Raw genomic sequence first — 19,347 nt, forward strand, 5'->3', positions numbered from 1 at the left:
CTTCTGTGATACCCATCACAGTATTTGTTTCCAACAAAAGTATAAGCTGTCTGTCATTTCCCCCATTCCTTTTTTTTTTTTCCTTAATACCATAAGATTTGAATAAATCTAACTTCCATTTGGATGAAGTGTAACTTCTTGATCAACTCAACTGCTCACTCCCTCTCAGGGCTCCTTCTGATTAGGCTTTATGTAAGCCTGCATTCACATTATCTACATGGTGAGAGGAAGGGCTTGCAGGGAGAGATCCATCAAGGTCCTTCCATGGACACATAGGCCTCCAAGGGGAGGCACAAACAGAAAACAGCAAGGGGAAGGCACTGCTGATCCTCAGTGTGCTGGGGACACTGGTGCACGTTCCTTATGCCCTGAACCACTGTCTTTCCTCCTGACAGCCCGAGAGAAAGACTGGCTGCAGCAAATCCATTTCCTCTGACAGCATCTCCTCCAGATGGATGTACATCACCAGTGGTGAGTAACCAGAGGGGAACATGATGGCTTTGTCCTCTTGGCAAGATCCTACTCCTTTTGCACACCACTGATTTACAGGTGAAATGCAAGAAAAGAGCAGTGGTAGGAAGTTCTCTCAAAGAGCTTGAGAAGGTCTCAGGAAAGCGACTGGAAGAAATGTCTGTAGCCTTGGCTCACAGCCTCAGACCTTATAACGAAAATTTCCTGATTTACAAATACGTAAAAATACTTAAAATAATTTGGCATTCCCTGGTCACTTCATTAACATCAACATGCCATTAATGCGGAATATAATCCAATGTAGTAGTTGTTGAGGGATGGCCATCTCTGTATGAAGAAACAGAAGCAAGGGTGAGATCTTGGCTATCCTGGATCTGTTTTGACCAGTCAAACACTTATGGCCCAAATATAAAGAAAAATAGCAATATTTGTCTTTACTGGATCCCCTTTGTTTCAAAACATTTTTTTAGGTTAATACAGGCATGAGATACTTGGAATTGCTGGTTAAGATTCTGATAGACTGGCTTTTTGAACATGCATTTTAAACAAACCCAACAGACTAATTTGTTTAGGAAATAGAAGAAGTAAGAAAGCACCATTTTACTCTTTCATCTCCAGCACAGGGAACTGAAACGATGTGGTACTGGCTAGAAGAGGTGAGATGAGCCAATGCTGTAGCCCCATCATATCAGTGGCGTTGCAGGAGGGATGACTTTGGAATACAGAAACTGTAATTGATGTTCTGAGGGGCTGAGGAAGAAAGTTCATTCGAGAATCTGGTAAGTGACAAAGTAATAGGATATCTTTTATTGCCAGATTCCAGGAAATGGCTGGATAGCCCAGCCTTACAAGACCAGCGTGTAAGTAAGCAGGAGCGCAGTGTCTGAGGTGCCATAAACCCCTTTTTCCCCCCGATCTCACCATTATTCGCTCCCTTTCTCCAGAGAAGAAGGAGGAATTAGACTGAGCTGGGACTTGCAGCGTTGGAAGACCCAAATGAAACCAGGTAAGGGGCTTTCGGGCTGGTTTTCTACCGGGGGCAGGGCAGGGCGCGGGCTGAGCGTCCCGGAGCCTGGGTGTCTCCGCAATGCAGGGGCCGGGGCGGGGCGGCACCGAGGGGCCGCTCCCCCTCCACCACCCCCGCCGGCGCGGGGGCCCTGCGGGCGTGGCGGGGCCGGGGCGGGGCCGCGGCAGCGGGGCGGTGCCGGGGGCGCGCGGCGCGCAGGCGGCCGCGTCCCGCGACAGCCCGGGAGCTGCGGGGCGGGTCGGGCTGAGCCGGGCACGGCACGGCACTGCGCGGGCGGCGGCGCGTCCTCTCTGTGCCCGTGGGTGCCGGCGGCCGCCGCGGCGCTCAGGTAAGGAGCGAGCCGAGCCCCGCCGGGGGAGGGAGGACGGGCGGGCAGGGGGGGCGCGGGGCCGCGCGCGCCTCCCGCCTCGTGGCCATCGCGAGCCTTGCTCGGGGGGCTCGCGCCGCCCAAGCCCCGCGCGCGCCCCCCCTCCCTCCCTCCTTCCCTCCTTCCTTCGCTCCCTCCTTCCCTCCTTCCTTCGGCCCCTCAGCCCCCTCTGCGGTCCCGCGCAGGAGTTCGCCGCGGGTCGTCCCCGCCCGACCTGCCCGAGGTGATGGGAGGGATAAAAGCCCCCGGTAACGCCCGTTTCACCTTCGTGGGGGCTGCTGCCCCCGAGGGCTCTGAGCATCCCCAGACTGTAAAAGCCTTTCGGAGGATGTGACTCTCTGTCTTCTCCTGCCCCCACCCCTAAGCTCCTCTAAGGGGATCTGCGCGGCTGAACAAAGAGCGTTGTGTGAGGCGAGGGGGTGCGAGGGCTCCAAGCGCTGTTAATTTGCATCGGGGAGGGGGGGGGGGGAAAAACCGACCCTGAAAGAAAAAAAAGATTCCCTGTGTTGAACGCATCGGCCGCAGATCCGGCGAGGGAGCAGCCGCGCACGGGAGGCCGGCGGCGAACAAAGCCTTTTTATATAAGAAAATGATGTAAACCGTGCCCCGCTGCAGGTAGGAGCCGCGAGTATGTGCCGACCCAGCTCGGTGTGCCCAGCACGCTGTGTGAGGCACTCACTGCGACCTGCCCCTCGGATAGGATGTGCTGTATGGAGCACCTTCGGGAAAGAAGGGGGTGTGCCGCGTGTCGGGAGAGTTGCTCTCCCTCTGTAGGATACCGGCATGGTTAATTTCCCCGTGCAGGAATTTTCAGTTCTCTGAATAAAGATATTCTTTTGTTTTGCTGGTGGGTTTTCATGTAGGATTCTTTCTGAGACGAAGTAGGTGGCTTTCACATGTAAGTGGGCATTAACATAGAGTCATGCAGTAGAGTAGGGTGTATACATCCATATGTTGTAAGTCTTACTTATTCTAGGTCTCCAGCATCCCTTTTCATAATCTGTCATGTCTTTGTGGTTGATACCAATAAATCATGCTCCATCCTTTCTCAAAAAATGCCTTGCTATCCAGCATTTGGGCTGCTTGTGGTTTGGGAAACCTGTCCCTTTTGTTTTCTGAAGCATTCTTCCTTGCAGGATTGAAGCACGTATCCTTTCTGTTCTGGTTCTTCCCATTTTCTCGACAAACCTTTGTTTTCTCTCCGTGAAAGAATCTGTTTCTTTTCACCTGTGCTGGTTTAGACTTGCAGGGATGTCTAGACTGCAGATCTTGTAGCCAATGCACCCAAGAAGAGGTTCAGCTGCAGACTGTATTTATTTTCTATAGCTCCTCTTTCTTCCCTCCTGACTGGATGACGTGATCACAGCATCTCGGCCCTTGCCTGAGAAGAGAATGTGCTGAGAGGGCATGGCCTAGTGAAGTTACCCCTGCCATTACTTCATAGATCACTAAGAATGAGAGAATGGGCACCTTCCCTGAGTGTGCTAAAAACTCTCTTCAGTTAGTGTAGAGATAGTCCAGTTAAGTTTGTGGATGGGTGTTCGTTTCTGCTGCTGGTGTTCTGAAAGTGTGATACGTAAAATGGAGCCCAAACTCGCCCCTGTAGCACCTCGGTCTGGGAACCACCGAATTCCTCACCGAGTATTTTATTTTGCCCCTTTGCAAAGCACTGATGCTGCACTCAGTGAGCAAGACCCCCGTCTTAATGTGGTACCAGTCTCCTGGAGCTCAGACATTTGCAGATGAGCTAAAGTAACACACTGAAAATAACCTCCATGGCTTAGTGAGACCATTTAGCATGGAAATGAGGCACGCAGGTGAGCCCTGGCTCTGCGGGGAGGGGGGATCTCAGCAGTGGAGCATGGTGCCCTAAGTTCTGTCTCTTCTCATTTTTTCTTATCTCATCAAGGGTCAGGATTTGGTTAATGAAACTTCCAGTTTGTTGCACCTATATTGTGCATTGCCTGTGGGTGTTTGAGAGAGGCCAAAGCGCTGTCATCCTGAGAATAAAAAGTTGCTGTTCTTCTGTGGAGAGTTTTAGCACACCGGAGGGCAGTTCATTGTGCTTATAATGCAGATTGTTATATAAAGCGGCATTTGCACCCTTGATTTAGAGATGTGATGTAATTGTTACGGTGTGTTATGTCATACCCACTTAGCTGTTGTCTTTAATATGTTGGGGCAATACAGAAATTGTTGTAATTGTTGTAATTGAATGACCCCTGAGGTGCTGCACCTAGGCACAAGTGATCTGATCCCAGCGGTCCCTAAATGAATTGCTGCAGTCTGTGGGTTAAGAATTCCCTTCTTGCTGGATGTTTTTCCAGAAGCGTACCTTTCCTTTCAGCCTGTGTCATGTTACTGCATACTATACCATAAATTCCTCTGGATTCACAGAGGAAACATTTGCTGTATGTGCTGACACCAGTGGGCTCTGGTCCATCTAGCACTGGCACTGTGCTTACTTAAGAGCTGCTTGAGCTGTAGAAGTTGCTAGAAATACCGAAACACAGAAATGGGGGGGGTTGAAGGGGGTGGCCTATTGGAGACTCTGCTTGGCTGTTTCAGATATCACCCCCCAGTATGGCACGTCATACACGTGTTGGAGATAGGTTTGTTTTCTTAAAGTGGTTGGAAGAGGAAGAAGTCAAAAAGAATTTGGGATGTGAGGACTTTACGATGATGGCTTTCAGAAAGTCACCTCTTGATTACAAACATTTCTGCAAAGTCGCAAGATACTGACAGAGCTTGAAATGCAGCTCAGGATCTGTGAGATCTGAAATCTGATCTGCCGTGGCGGACAAATTACAGTTAGCTTAAGAAAGGAAAAAAAAAGCCCCGATAGTAGTATTTTTCTATAAATTGTGGGTCAGTCCAAAGGCCCGAGTTCCTTACAGAACTTTTGCTTATAGAGCAGGCAGTGGCTATGCTGAGACCTGATCTGGTAAAACCTCTGGCTCACAGCCAAAGAACAAAAAAACACCCCTTGGCTTTATTGGTGTTCCCAAAGAGGAATTCCTGCCTGCAGGACACTTGTAGCTGAACTGAAGCCTTACCTAGGAAGGGATCAGGGAGTGTTGCAGTTAACAGGCACATGAATAATGGCCAGAAATTTGGAAGGGTGTGATAGGGCTCCTAGGCGACCTTACAAGGTCGTTTCTGAACTGAATTATCTGACCTGGTGGTCACCTGGATATTTTGTTTCTGTGCTACCTTAAAGCCAATATGTGTATTTGATGAATGCATGTGCTGATATATAGAATTGTTCCTAAGACTCAAGGATGCTTGTTTTGTTCCATCTGGATTTATTCAGTTGTTCAAACACATGCTTAATTGCCCTTGAAAGTCAGCCTTAAGCATGTTTAAAAGTCAAGCATGTTTTTACCGAAAAGGGAATGTTTTGCTGGAAAGAGAAAGAGAGGGTATGTGGGCTCAGTGGTGGAAAACCCTTGATGATATTTAGTGATGCCAAATACTTCTAGACTAAGCATGGAAATGAACAACGTTCTGTGAAATCATGCTGTGGCTTTTCCCTCCCCAAACACACATGCTAAGGCACAAGAAGGGTGGGTCTTGACATCTTTGGCATCCTTAGGGCAGGTGCTTTTTCTTCTATTCTTTTGCTTCATATACAAGTGTGCTTGTTAGCAGCAGTTCTGTACTGCATCTCAGCTAATAAGAAAAAAACAGCATGAGACTGATTTCCATAGGGTGGAGCTGATTTAGAGGATTGGTGGTGGAAAACAGAGGTGGTGTAAGCCATCTGCTTCAGTAGAGGAAAAAGCTTTTATTTCATGGATAGGTTATGCTACTAAACTATGTGAGAGTGTTCTAGAAAGAGATTCAGTGTGACACTTGTAATTGCTTTCTAGGTATTGGAGGAAAGAACTGAGGTATCCATGGGGTTAATTTGGATTTCTGTGGCCACATGGGTTACTATACTAGCTGTTAAGAAGATTTGAGGTCTTGATTGACCCATTTTACTTTAACACTAATTGTTTGCTGTTGTATTAAGGAGAAGAGATGAGCTAATGCTGTTGCTCCTTTGCTCCTTATGGTTTTACACTCATAGCTGTTTTTCCCTGCAGCAGGCTTGCAGATGGGACTGATCTTTGTTCTTTTGTCTTGACTGAGGAGCTGACGGGAGTGATAAGGAGACAACAGCTCCAGAGTGTCTGTGTTTATACTCAGTATTCTGCATCTTGGTTAAAGTGCCAGTTTGAAAGGAATTACTGTGAAAAGGTGTGGCTTGGGCAACCTCAACAATATAAAAATTTACTGAATCTCTTTGTTTTCTGTAATCTGTAAGATAGTGCTAGTTTATAGGCTTGACCAGTGTTATGATATACTGTTTATCTTTTAGTGTTATTTAAATGTGTTGTTTTTTCAACTTTCTGTGGTGTAATGAGTGTTTGTTTATTTTATCCATCTTCCCGATAAAATATGTATGTATCTGTATGTCCATATGGTACAAGGGTGACAATGGCCCATTACGACCAGCAGTGTTAAGTGGAGAAAGTCAGTATAACTATGTTGAATTCCTTGAATCTGCACCTGACTTACACCATCAGGAAAAAGACAATGCCACTTTCAGATCTGTTTTCTGATCATTGAAAATCTGGGGTACTTTTTCCCATTAGGGAAGTAATCAGTTCATACCTGTGAATTCTTAAGTTATGGATTTTTAGATAGAATTAAGTCCCTCTAGCAAATTCTGCTCCTTCATTTAGATTTGGCACTCGTGGGTCTGGGGATATGAGGAATATTTCTCGTGTTGTGTTGGTCAAGCCCCCAGCAAGAAGTAGGAAGACTTGTTTCTGTTAGTACTTCCAATAGCTGTCATGCACTTAGATCACTGAGTTGAGTTTATGAAAAGTTGCTTTTCTCTTTGTGAAACTTGTCATTTTGTCCCCTGAGGGCGTTTTAAACTAAATTTCAATAGCCATTTGCAAAATTAGCTGTATTTAAAGTGTATGCAGCCTCTGGATAAACAACACAAAAAAACTCCCAAACAAACCAAACCCAGTAGTCCAATCATATCAGCTAACTTGGTAACATTTAATTATAGGACCTATTGATTCAATTAACCCTGTGTGTCCACTTTATTTTCTGGAGAGAATGATAGGGGCTGGTTTCTTGTTTAAAACTAGGAACAGTCAGTTCTATGTTGAGGGATATAGATTATCTGTTGGAAGAGCTGCTTCCATGTGCAAAACTTGCCACTTTTCCTGAGGTTCTGCTCTTGGATGAGCAAAGTTACGAAATACTACCTCAAAAAGAGAACATAGAGTAGGAATATTATAAAGGTTCTGAACAGAGTTAGGGATATGCTTTCAAAAGCTCTGGCCTTGGTCCAAATTTAAACCAGAGATGAACAGTAGAAAGTGCTGTGGACATTCAGAAGTGGCCTGGGTGCTTCACTGCTGGGCCAGAAACCTGTCTGCTGGCCGTGAGCGCAGATTGATTGGCCTTCTTCCCTACAACCACGGGGTTGTGCCTCCAGGCTGTGCCTGGAGGAACCCCGGCTAGGAACCCCGGAACAAGAACAGTTCTTCTTGTTCTCCTCGTTTTGTGTAGAAGGTATCTGTATAACCTGGTAAGCCAGTGCAGGCAATTGCAAGGTGCAGTGAAGTGTAAGGACACCCATATCTCTGGGAAGGCTCAGAGACCGAGGGCAGCTGTGAGCGAAACCTCTTGTCTGTGTCTGCTGTGGAATAGGCTGAAAGCACGTGTTCAAAATCCTTTGACTTTAGGGAGGGTTCAGGTCTGGATTTGAGTTTTGGTTGGCTGGAAGTCTGGTTGGCTTGTTTTAGCTAACCAGCTCTTTTGTGCCAAGTTACTGTTTTCCACAGCAGCGTTTCTGTGACCGCCAGGTCTGAGCAGAAAGATCTGATTCTCTCACGGGGACTTTGGCCAGACCTGAGGCTCAATGCTGCAATGTGATGGCTCCCAGTGCCAACAGCTAACACTTGCTAATGTTAACATGTTTTCACTGTTCCCTGGCTGATTGTTGGACCAAGAGACCCCACAGCCTTTTAAAGGCTCTGCCCCATTCTTGCAGCTGCTTCCATGTGATCTGGTAAGGTATGCTTGGGCATCTCTTCCTCTCCTGGCCATGTGGTATCGCTCAGACAGCAGAGCTGCTGCCTTTGTTTGAACTTCTGTGACTGTGGCTTGATTACCAGCAGCTGTACGTCCACGTGCAGGGTGCCTCTCACTGACAAACCCCTGTCTGCTGGTGCCTGATGTGCTTTTCAAGGTGCTAGGCTGCTGTTTGGAGCTTGTGTTGCAGGGCATTGCTTCCCTTGAGTGTGCTGAAGGCAATACTAGCTTTTATTTCCCTAGCAATTAGCAAATGTTCAAGAAGGCAGAGGAAAGAAATCCAGGATCTCAAAAAGGAGAGATGCAGGGGTGGAAGTTGAATGATTTGCAAAGGAGGAGAATAGACCTTGCTCAAGGAGTGCTCTGGGTGATCGGTCATTCGTATCCCATCACGCTTGTCAACCTGTAGCTTGGGATGAGAGGGAATCAGAGATGAAGCCAGGTGTGATGGCCCTGAGCTGCTTCCTTACCTGCAGAATTACCCTGCCCTCCTTCAGTGCTCCCGTGCATCCATATTAGAAAATATGTGGCATGGGGAAACAGCCACAGGAATAGGAGGGAGTTTTCTGAAATAAGAGTCAGCTCCTTCAGATTTGTATCAGAGTCATTACTGATTTGCACTGATTCAGTCAGAGCAGAGTTTGGGCCAAAAGATGCTCTTCACAGGCTGTCAGAACGCTCAGAATGCACCTGGGAGTCAGTGTCTGTGTTGCCAGGAGTCCAGATCAGACCTGGCATTTAAGGTTGTGGCTAAGTGTGCCTGGAAGGAAGGTGGCAAGGTAGTTTTTTGTCCCCATCATCTGTCTAATTTTGTAAGGATTAATTTGATGTCCCATAAAAAAAATCTCCCCCTGTAAAATGATGAAGAAACACATAAATCAGGAGGAAGGAAACTGTATATTTCTTTTGTCTTAGGGAGATAAAATATGGGAATTTCCTGAAGTAGTAAAGGGAAAGTTGGCAAATACGTGAGAGTAATTAAAAAAAAAAAAAAAAGGAAAAGCAAACAAACCTCTCCGTGTGGGAGGGGGAACAGTTAATAACTTGATCCATTCCAAAGAGCTAGGGATAGAGTGTGGTAAATAAGAGCTTTCATTCCATGTTGTTCTGCAAAGTTAAGCTTTTCAGGGTATAGAGAGCTGGTTGTGCTTCTGAATAAGACTTAGCAAAATATTGAATCTAAGCATTTTGTATTACCCAGTGCTATCTGTTAGAGCATATAATAAATTTATGTCTAATAAATAAAAGGCATTTTGTAATATGACAAATTCATATCTGTAATTTTATATTCCACAGTTTGCCAGAATTAGCAGCATTGATTTATAGATAATACTTGCAGTTCTTTAGTTGAGATAATTTAAATGGCATGCTACTAGTGTTGCTTAAAACACTTTCAGTATTTTGAATGCAGTATTAAAAATACCCGTAAATGTACCTTTCAATATATGTAGTTGAGAACTTTCTTGTGGAATGCATTTGGAAAGAAAAAATAGGTGCAGCCAGATTGCATTCATTTAGAATGACCTCTAGTACAAAACTGTTTCTGTGGGCAAAAAAAGCTGAATTCAGTTAGGTTTCTTTATTTTTTTGCCTTCACTTGTCTCGGTCCACTATACACTTGCAGCATCACTGTTATCAATAAATGGAATTAATAATATGTTGCAAAGCTTTAATTCATGATTAGAAGCAGTCAAAAGTTAGAAACACATTTTCAGCTGTTGGAATGGTTGTGTGTTTGTGTAGGTGGTAATGTTGGTATCAGGGCACCAGCACTGACCTGCTGGTCAGTAATTATTAGAGGTAATTATTACCTCTAATTACCAGCAGGTGCAGTTATCAAGCCTTTCCCACCAGTCCCCTCGGCAGCCTGTGAGTCTTTTTAGAGACTGACTTTTGGGTGGGTGTGACTCGTGCAAGTGCTGCCAGTGTTGGGTGGCAGCTGCCGTTATGGGGATTTTCTGCTCTTTGGTTCTTCTGGACCAAGTTGACTTTGAAGCCCTCATAGCGAGCTCAGGCTTTGAGACTGACAGTAAGTAATACCTGCTGAAACAATGCCTTATGCTTTGCTTTGAAATCTCTTAATGAACTTGATTCTACTTGTTGTCATGTAGCACAAATGGATACGTACACTGCTATGAGAGAGTAGTCCTTGATTGTAATTAATTAATTTTTTTAAAAGATGTAATTGTTGGAAGGTGTGTACCTTTCTGAGCCAGCAGAGAAAAATGGTACTGGCTGTTTAAAGGCAGATTCACCTTTTTTGTGTAGGGTCATGGATTTTCTGTTTTGTTCTGGTGATGGGGCCAGAGCAATGTGGTGAATGTGCAAGCTGTACTTAAAGTGTAAACAAGTTACTTTAAGTGTTTTAGGAATAAATTCTTTTACCACCTACTGCAAGCAGGAGGAGGGAGTAAGTACTTGGAAAAAAATATTGGGCAAACCTAGTGTTTTCCATACTTTAGGATGTGAAGCCATGTCTACTGTTAGGTTCAGAAAGAAGTGTTTCCTTGAAGATGTGGTATTGCAGAGTTGGCATCATGGGGTGTTACTCTGGAATCCCTCTGTGGGCAGCACCAGGTGATTTGTTTTGCCCTCACTTCCCTGCCATTCTCAGGTGAATTTTGGGTCTGAGATTTCAGTCACTTGAAAGACTTGAGTTACTTTTGTTTCTAATTTGCTTTATATACTGTTAGAAGTTGTAAATTTTTTCTGAGGAGAGTGTGGAATTTTCTTCTGCATTTTAAGTTATTGCAAGATCAGTCTCAGTGACGCTGCTTATTCCAGTTTGCAATTGAGTAAGTGATTTATTTGTGTCCTGGGATGAGTGAGAGAATGAATATTTTACCTGCGATGTGTTTTTGTGTTGTCTCTGGCAATGTTTTGGTATCTTTTGATGCTCATCTGAAGGAGAGGGAAGATAAGTGAAAAATGAGTTTTCCTCCAGTGAGGGAGTGATGTCTGAATGCATTAAAAAGGCAAAAAAAAAGAGGTCAGAGGCATGTGTTATGTTTTCATTTGAAAAATTAGCTGTGTAGACTTGTTTTAGCTGTAACTGGTAGGTTTAAGAGCTGACAGAACAGTAGAAATAGAATTTATCTGTCCAGGATTTCCAGCAGCTGTTGAACAACAGATATAAAGAAGCTGCTATCTCCTTATATTCACCTCTTTTCCAGATCCAAGCATGACATAACTTTCTTTAGGATTTTGTTCCCCTCATGCCTTTGCAGTTGGAAAGTGGTGTATTTATTGTTTGCTCTACTACCCTTACCTTCAGGCAAGGCTTGATCCAGATTGGAGTATAATCCTCCTAGATTAGTAAACAAGCCCTGCCCCATGCCTCTGTCACTAAGCAGATGAGTAGCTCTTTGAAGAATGTTTCGAGGCTTGTGGAAATAATTTCTAGCAGAAACTTGCATCTTAAAAGATATTAAAATATGCAAATAGTCAAATGAACAAGCAAGTGTGCCTCAAGAATAAAGGTTCTATATCTCTAGTCCCTTGTTAATATTTCCCTTTCCATGATGGATTTACTCTGCAGCTGAACTTGAAAACCCTTCACAACTGGCAGTGGTCCTGGGCAATTTTCTCTTCCACTGTAGGTCTGGCTGCATTTGAGTATTTTTCTATTTTTATTTGTTGTTTTCCAGTTTAGTCACTCATTTTGTATTGAAGCATAGCTCTGGGCAGAACTAAGAAACTCACTATATAGATGAAACTATGGAGGAATAACCATGGGATATTCTTCTGCTGGACTTTGTTTTGAAGTGAAATGTGGCTCATTTTCTGAGGAGCTTACAGAAGTTTGGGACTGTGGGTAGGACAGCTGTGGGATGGACAGTGCATGTGAGCTGGTGGGGCTCTGGGCTAATGGTGAGAGCCTCTGGCATGTTCATCACAGGTGTGCTGCTGGTTTTGGTTTTGGCTTGTCCTGTTTGCTTAGTTCCTGATCCATAGCAGAACTGGAACAGTGCTTCTTGGCTTGGAAATGATTCCTGTTGGGATTTTCTGGGCAAATTTCAGCCTTGTCTTTGCAAAATGATCTTCTCTGTATCCACCAATAAATTGATCAGGGCCTGACATATCCCCATAGACACTGCAGGCTTAGGGTGCCAAGGGCTGCTGGGGCAGCTCCTCTGCAGGGTACTTGGGTGCCAAGCCCAGCAGAGCAGGTTCCAGGCTGGCAGGGCAGCTACTCTGCATTTTTGCCCTGTGTATCAGCTAAGCAGCAGTCATTTCCATTTCTTAACCTGCTAATTCCCAAGGACAGCAGGAGCATCAAACCTGGCTCTATGGAACTCCCCAGCACAGACCTGCTCTCCATACACTGGAAGGAGTCACGAGGGCTTTTCTCTTTACTGTAGGAAAAACGAGTTTTCCCTGCCCTGTGGGAATATTGAGACAATTTTTCTGTGCATGTCCGCCGACCGTGGTACTTGTGCATAACCAGTCCGAAACCATTCCTGAGAGCTGACTACTGCAGGTGCCCAAGTAAACGTTTGCTGGTTTTAGCCTGAAATATGAAATGCTTTATGCAGACTAAATCTAACCATGATAGTGGGGACCAGGAGAAGCTTTCCAATTTGGAAGTCTGGGATGCTTATCTCAGCTGCTGCTGTTGAGGTCCTGTGCCGGTTTGCTCCTGCGGTGCCTGGTCCTTCCCTGACCCTGTGGGAAGCCAGCTCAGGAAGCTGAGCTGGGACAATGCTAGTCCTGTACAAAAATTACCTTCTACCAGTCCAGCTCTCTAAATTTCTCCAGAGCACTGGTGAAGGGGAGGGGCGGGAACGTGTGTTTGAGAACTGGAAGGCCTTTACTGGTATGAAAAAAGTTAATGCTCCATTTTGAAAATGAAGGTCACAGGATCTAACCTCCCTGGTAGGTTGTGTTGCTCCCCAAAAGAAATCAAATTACCCCAGTCTGAATCTTACCTAGTACATTTTAAACTACATGCTTTTACTGTAAATGGTATTTTTCTAAAAAAACTTAATTTTTTTTAATTTATTTTTTTTGGTTGTGAGTGAGGAATACAAGACATAGGGTTACAGTGAAATTGTTGCACTTGGCTCCCTTCCTATTAACAGTTAGAAATACTCTTGGCATAGTCTTTTGCTGGTAGTCACAGGGAGGTGTGTATGGTAATAAACAGCCCTTTCAGGCTTTCTGTTGAAGGCTCTGAACTTTGCTGTGCTGCAGCTGACTTGTTTGCAATAAAGCCCTTGCCTGTGTCTTTAACAAAGGACTATCCTGAGGTAGAAATTGTCTTCCTTGGAATTAGGGGAGGAGGAGGGATGTGTGTTGTGAAGAAAAGCTAAGCCAGGAAACACCTGGCAACCAGATGGCCCCTAGCATGCTGCATCATACCCACACCTTCATTAAGGATTACTTTGGCTGTCTGTGGGTAATAGATTTAGAGGTTTGGGGTCACAAAGAATTAGAAAATTGTGGCCAGTTGCAATTAAACATGAGTTATTTTTAGAGGACAAAGAACTGAGTTGAAAGCTGAATTAGAGCTACTTGAAGTGTTAGGGCTCACTATGAGTGATATTTTTCTAGGTGACCAACAAAAGAGCCCATGCACTCCAGTCAGAAGCACAAAGCCCAGGGTGGTGGCAGGTGGGCAGAGTTGTGAGCAGTGGCAGTAATGTGGAGCTGGCATTATTCTGCTTCCTGAGGGCAGCTGGTGTTATGTACTTCCCTCTGAATATTTGTGTGTGTGACAGATAAAGGCTGCTCAGACTGTTAGTAAAATAGGATTGTTTGGTTTGCACTGTGATGTGTATAAGCCTGGCTCAGTATCTTACAGGAATGTTTTACTTGCATTTAATTTTGTTTTGTATTTCCCCTTCAGTGTGCCAGCAAACAAGAAAGGGCAAACTCAAAAGTTTTTAATTGTGAGAATATCAGCAGGGAAATGGAGAGCTGGGAAGAACAGTACCCAGGTGTTTTCTGTGTTGGTGTCCAGTCAGCAGCAGCAGTCGGTGGCATGTGGTGTGTCAGGAATTCAGGCCGGCCCTGTGTGGGTGCACAGAAGTGAGCAAGAGGAAACTGCTCTCCCTCCTACATCCCCAGTAGTTATCAGCATGCTCCGGCAGGTGAGAGCCATAGCACTGCTGAGGTGCCTGGGGAGGCTCTGGCTGTCTCACTGCTGCGCTGGGAGATGCCTCTTCTTGAGGGGGTTGTTCTGTGAGTCAGTGGCTCAGAGCTCCCAGCTCTTGCTGAATGCAGGACTGATCGATACCATCTTGCAGTGCTGACCTGCTCACCACCCTGCTTTGGAAGGTCTTGAGGTACATTGTGGGAATGTACCCACAATGAAGACACTTTGCTAGTTGAGGGGCTGTGTAAACTTGGATTGCCTTCCTTGCAAACACTTTGGAGCATCCACAGGAGCCCGCGAGAGGTTGTTCGTTACTTTTGTTCTGGTGACATTGATGGAATAAAAAGATCATTGCTGGCTTTCATCCTATATATTCTTTGAGCAGCTTCATTGCAGAGAGTCTCTCTCTTGTCACTTTCATAATAAAATGTTAATAAGCACAACTTGAAAACACTTATCATTGAAACATCAATTTAATTACTTGTTAGAGTTGATATCGAAGCCTGTTGTGAATTTAATGCAGTAAGTTCTGAAGAATCCACCTAAAAAAACATGTTGTAGATATCACTTCAGTTTTTAAGGCTACTAAGTGTGGGGTTGGTTCTGCAGCTGAGATCCCTGTTAAAGATAAGCTAACTTGCATTATGCAGTGGAAGTGTTCGTCTGTTATTAAAGACAAGCCAATGATACCCAACATGATATGGGGCAGCAGCATCAATATGGAACAACTCTGTCTTGAAAGAGTGGAGTAAGTTGTTTAGTAAGTCCTTTCATTTTCTAGTCTCTCTGAATCTGAAAGACGATATGGTATTTCTTATTTTATCCTCCTGAGAGGAAAAATAAATCTTCTCTCTTCTTGAAAGCTACTGCCCCAGGTTAGGCAGTCCTTACATGGAACAGTGTTACCCAGAGAGGCTGTAATATCCTTTTGCTGTGTGTTGCTGGTGTCTTCAGCCAGTGTAAAACCCCACAGCAGCAACTTGGAAAGAAAAGCAGGAGGAATGTGCCTGAAGGATTTACCATGCTGCTCTTGGTTTTCCCCTGAGAAGAGCCCAGCTTGAAGCTGAAATTAAAATGTAAATCCTAAAATAGGCATAATTAGGGTACTTCCTTTAGACAGTGTCTGGTGCAGGCACTTTCAGTTTCTGGGAGTGTGCGTTTTTTTCATTGAAGAAGTGTTTGAGCAGTGAATGAGGGAGGAAACGATTACCAATTGCAGGCTGTGCTGCTGCTCTCCAACTTGGGAGAGCTGGAACAAAGATCAGAGCATGAGATTTTTTTTTTTTCCCCACCAGTCCTGCTGCTATGGTGTGTAAACCTGATGAGGATTTGTGCTTCTAAATGTACAGTTACTGCTCCAGTAACACATTGGTACTAAAATGAGCAGAAGGTGCTGATATAGATCCTGCTGTGTTTTGTGTGGCATTCTGCAGAGTTGGAATGGAAAACTGGGATGTCTTGTCTTGGAGGGGCTGTCATGGACCTGCCAAAGTGCTGAAACCCTCTGAACTGGGTTGCAAGGTGACTTGCTGTTGCTATGAATCTGTACTTTGTCTCTGCTGGGCTTGGGTTAGCCCTTGAAAGAAGCATATTTTGCAGAAACAAAGTGGTAACCCAGGCAAAATAACCTCATTTTTGTCATGGAGCTGGAGTTAATTCTAACACTGTGTGGAACTTGGTGGAGGCCTGAGCATGTATGAAGGAGCAGGGAGAATTTGAGCTGAGTTTTAGTTGGAATGGGCCTGGGGAAGTAGGCTGGGACTTGTTCCCAGCTGGAAGCTGGGTGGTTGTCTTGTTTGTTGTGCTTCTGTGTTGGGGTTTTGGCACCTGCTTTCACAGTAAATCAGCTGTTGAGAATGTTGTATGTCTATGTAAATGTGCTTAGAGCTCTGTGTGTGTCTGACAACTTTGGCATATTTGCTTGATAGATGTTTAGCTTCTTTCGCTTTTTAATTTGGTTTTTTTTTTTTTTTCCCTGGGAAGACTTGTGTGATGTAGGCAATGTTAATGACAGAATAGTTTCAAGACTCTAAATTTATACCCACTTCATTGTAGTAATTACTTTTTATAAAATTACTTTTCCTAGGGAATGCAGTGAAGTACTTTACCTTATTGAGGCAAGTGTGATATAGACATTCATGATCTAAAGAGATCTTAAATGGTCTTGAGTTTTATGGCTAAGGCCAGCCTCGAGTTTCAAACCAGAAAAAGGCTGCTTTCAGCCTAGGTTTTTTAATAGTGTTATGAGAGGGTGTTGTGTGTGATTCAGTCATGGTCCTGTACATTGATGTTTAGTTTTGATGACTTATAGACATGAATAATAATATAGCAGTGCTATAAAGTAGTGTTTTTTTACATTGTCTAGCTTAACACATTAACCAGTGAGGCAGAAAGCACAGCAGATGTTTGTTTTCCTTTTTCCATACTGAAAAAGCTGTAGTTCAATTTTAGTTTTGCCATTTAGATTTTTTTTTTATGGTGACAACTGGTGAAACCATGCTGCTAGTTCGATGGAAAAGAGCATCTGTATAAAATGTCATTTGAGATACTAAAAATGCCTGGCTGGGCTAATGCTGTCACTTATTCTAAGCAAATAGCTTTGATACTTTGCAGTCTCCTGGAGTCATATAATGGTCTCCTTTAAATCCTGTATTTATGAATCTTGAGGTATGACTTGGGGATTTAATTTTTTTTTTTCCATTTGGGGAAGAGACTGAAATAAAGATGACTTTCTACAAGTGCTCAATCCTGAATTTGACAGAATTTTGTAGAGAATTACTACATTTCTGTGATAGTTTTAAACCGAGTCCCTTTACTAGGGAATTATCCCTGTTTCATAATGCCATCTGTTACTTACCAAAAATTCATCAGTAAGATTTCTTCTCCCCCTTCCCCCGAGTGCTAGGGATGTTAAATTTTCTTACAGAACTCATTTGTGTTGCTGTGAGGTTCCCCACGGCTTTTCCATACTGATCAGCATTGGTACCTTGTATTAATTTTCAGTAAACTTTATGTTGTACATCCAGACTTTTAAAAAATTTGATGCATGTGCATACCTATATGTGCACATAAATAGCTCCACTGAGCTGAGTGGAACTTCTTGCACAAATACTCCTGGAGTCTAATACTTGGACTATGTTAAACAGAAGGGACATTATTGCCAATACATGAGAGCTGTCACCTGGACAGTTTCCAAGTGAAATATGTTTTACCTGCAGTCAGTGCTACTTCATTCAGTTTTGTACTGATGCACATGAATAAGTCCTTCTGCATCTCACATTCACATGCCAGAGCAATAGCTCCTGCACATACAGAAGAACTGTTAATAGGAAGCTTTTCCTATGACAGTAATGACTTAGACAGTAAGAATAATGTGGTACTGGACCAAGGAAATAAATTCTAAAGAATATCTTTGGATGGTCTGTCAAACATGGTGTGTAATAAAGTATATTTAATCTCTGTCAGTTCAGTGCAAAATTCTAAAATGTAGAGAACTACAGAGTAAACTGTACGTGTGTGTTGAAATATGAACATTCATATTGAAACAATCTTTATAATCAACTGACAAGAAAAGGGCTATTAAATAATCTTATTAATTTCCTGTTTTGCCCTAGTTGCCATGCTGAGATGATATCTACAGTGCATATTGATAAGTATGCTCCTGATTCCTCTTCCCTCAGTTGCTTGGTTGTATGGATGGTAACTGTGAGGACCTTAAAGGGAAGAAATAGGTTTTGTTTGTTGCTCTGCGGAGGGGAATGTTCTGTCCTCTGTTTCCCATTGCAGTTGTAAACTAGTTGTGGTGAGGCTGATGTCAGCTCCAGTTGTGAGTCTCAGCTTCTTGACTGCCAGCTTTACAGACCTTAAGGAAGGGAGCTGTCCTGGAGGACTTCACTGGGGTGCTGGACAGCAGATCAGTCTGCAATTTCAGTGTGAATTCCATAGGAGAACAGGGATAAAGGATAGAAAGATAATGATGTCATCTAGAACCTGTTTGAACCAGTGGAAAAGACTATGTGTTATTAATAAGCATCTTCTAATGCTAATTGAAAAGGTTTCCAAAGGCAGACTGGATTTTGTGGGAGAACCCAGAATCATCACTTATACAATCTTTGACTCCTACTGAGACATTCTTTACCTGGAATCCTCAGAAGAATTAAAGGATGTTTTATTTTCAGTTGGAAAAGTTCACCCAGCACCCATTTTATAACAAGCCTGTAGCTTTTGTTTATTCTCTACAAAGTTTGTGGGAAGGACTGTAGTAACTTGGAGGAGATGGTTAGAGGTTTGCCATAATTTTCTAGACTGTCCTAAAAGTGAGCAGCACAGAGACTTTGCTAAAGATCATGGCTTAATTGCAGATATGGGGATTTATAAAGGGGTTCCTTGGGGACCAAGGGCACTGTGTAACAGAATCAGTGGCCTGTCAGCTCTAGATCTTCTTACAGTGGGAAAAAGTGCAGATCCTTCAGGGTTGCTTGTAAATTATTGCGTGTAACTTGTATGGTGACTTTTGGGATAGAGGAGGGAGGTTTCCTATCCATTTGGGCCATGAACACAAGCAGGCAAATTCATCTAAAAATGTAATTATATGAATATACATGCACAGAGGTGAACATTCACATGTACTCACAGAAGTACCAGGGAGAGAGAGAGAGGTTTGTGCTGGATCAGAAACTGCAGTGTTTCAAAGGTAACTCTTTCTTTATGTGGTATTCTATGGACTTGATAGTACAACAGTTTAGCCCAGACTGTAATCTCTGGAAATCTTACTGGGAGAGTTATTTTCCAGTAAAACAGCTAGCAGACTTGATAAATCTTGATGTGTCAATGGAAGATCACTTGCTTAAACACCACCAAATAGGATTTACTATTTGGGTGTAAGTGAAATCTGCACCTGAATCTGCCACTTGTTGGCCACTGGGTAATTTTTAGTTATTGTATTGAAGTTTAATTTTGGCTTTTTCCAGTCAAAGACAAAATCTGGTTTTAGGTATTTTTTTTCAGTTGTGGTTTGGGCCCTGGGCCTTTAGCAAAAAGCAGGTATCTGTGGCATCAGTGCATGCATGTGAGGTGCACTCCTCTTCATTAAGAATAACGAGGAGTCTGCGCTCATAGGCTATGTTGCAGGATTAGCAGCTAAAGAGTGATTATGTTCTTACCAGTGTAATTATTCCCTTTCCTGCCCTTCCAACAGTGCACACCCTGCTGTGGATTGTCCTTAGAGCTGTCAAGCCTTTGGGGCAAAATTCATCCTTTGCTCAGAACAGCCTGTGTTAGGAG

General features: G+C 43.8%; 1 protein-coding gene across 44 annotated transcripts in view; it reads left to right on the top strand.

Annotated features, from left to right (window-relative positions):
- The first annotated feature begins 1,138 nt into the window (after positions 1-1,138).
- The window catches only part of MAP2 (microtubule associated protein 2), a 221,861-nt gene continuing 203,652 nt past the window's right edge, over positions 1,139-19,347 (top strand). For 35 of the 44 annotated variants that reach the window (XM_064661892.1, XM_064661914.1, XM_064661916.1 and 32 more), the window contains exon 1: positions 1,723-1,826. The gene's annotated coding sequence lies outside the window, so the exon portion shown is untranslated. Of the gene's footprint in view, positions 1,251-1,415; positions 1,478-1,722; positions 1,827-2,462; positions 2,481-19,347 lie in introns of those variants that run through there. The other 9 variants (XM_064661934.1, XM_064661935.1, XM_064661936.1 and 6 more) reach the window with 4 other exon arrangements.

This window comes from Pseudopipra pipra, chromosome 7 (assembly GCF_036250125.1).
Source record: "Pseudopipra pipra isolate bDixPip1 chromosome 7, bDixPip1.hap1, whole genome shotgun sequence".
NCBI lineage: Eukaryota > Metazoa > Chordata > Aves > Passeriformes > Pipridae > Pseudopipra > Pseudopipra pipra.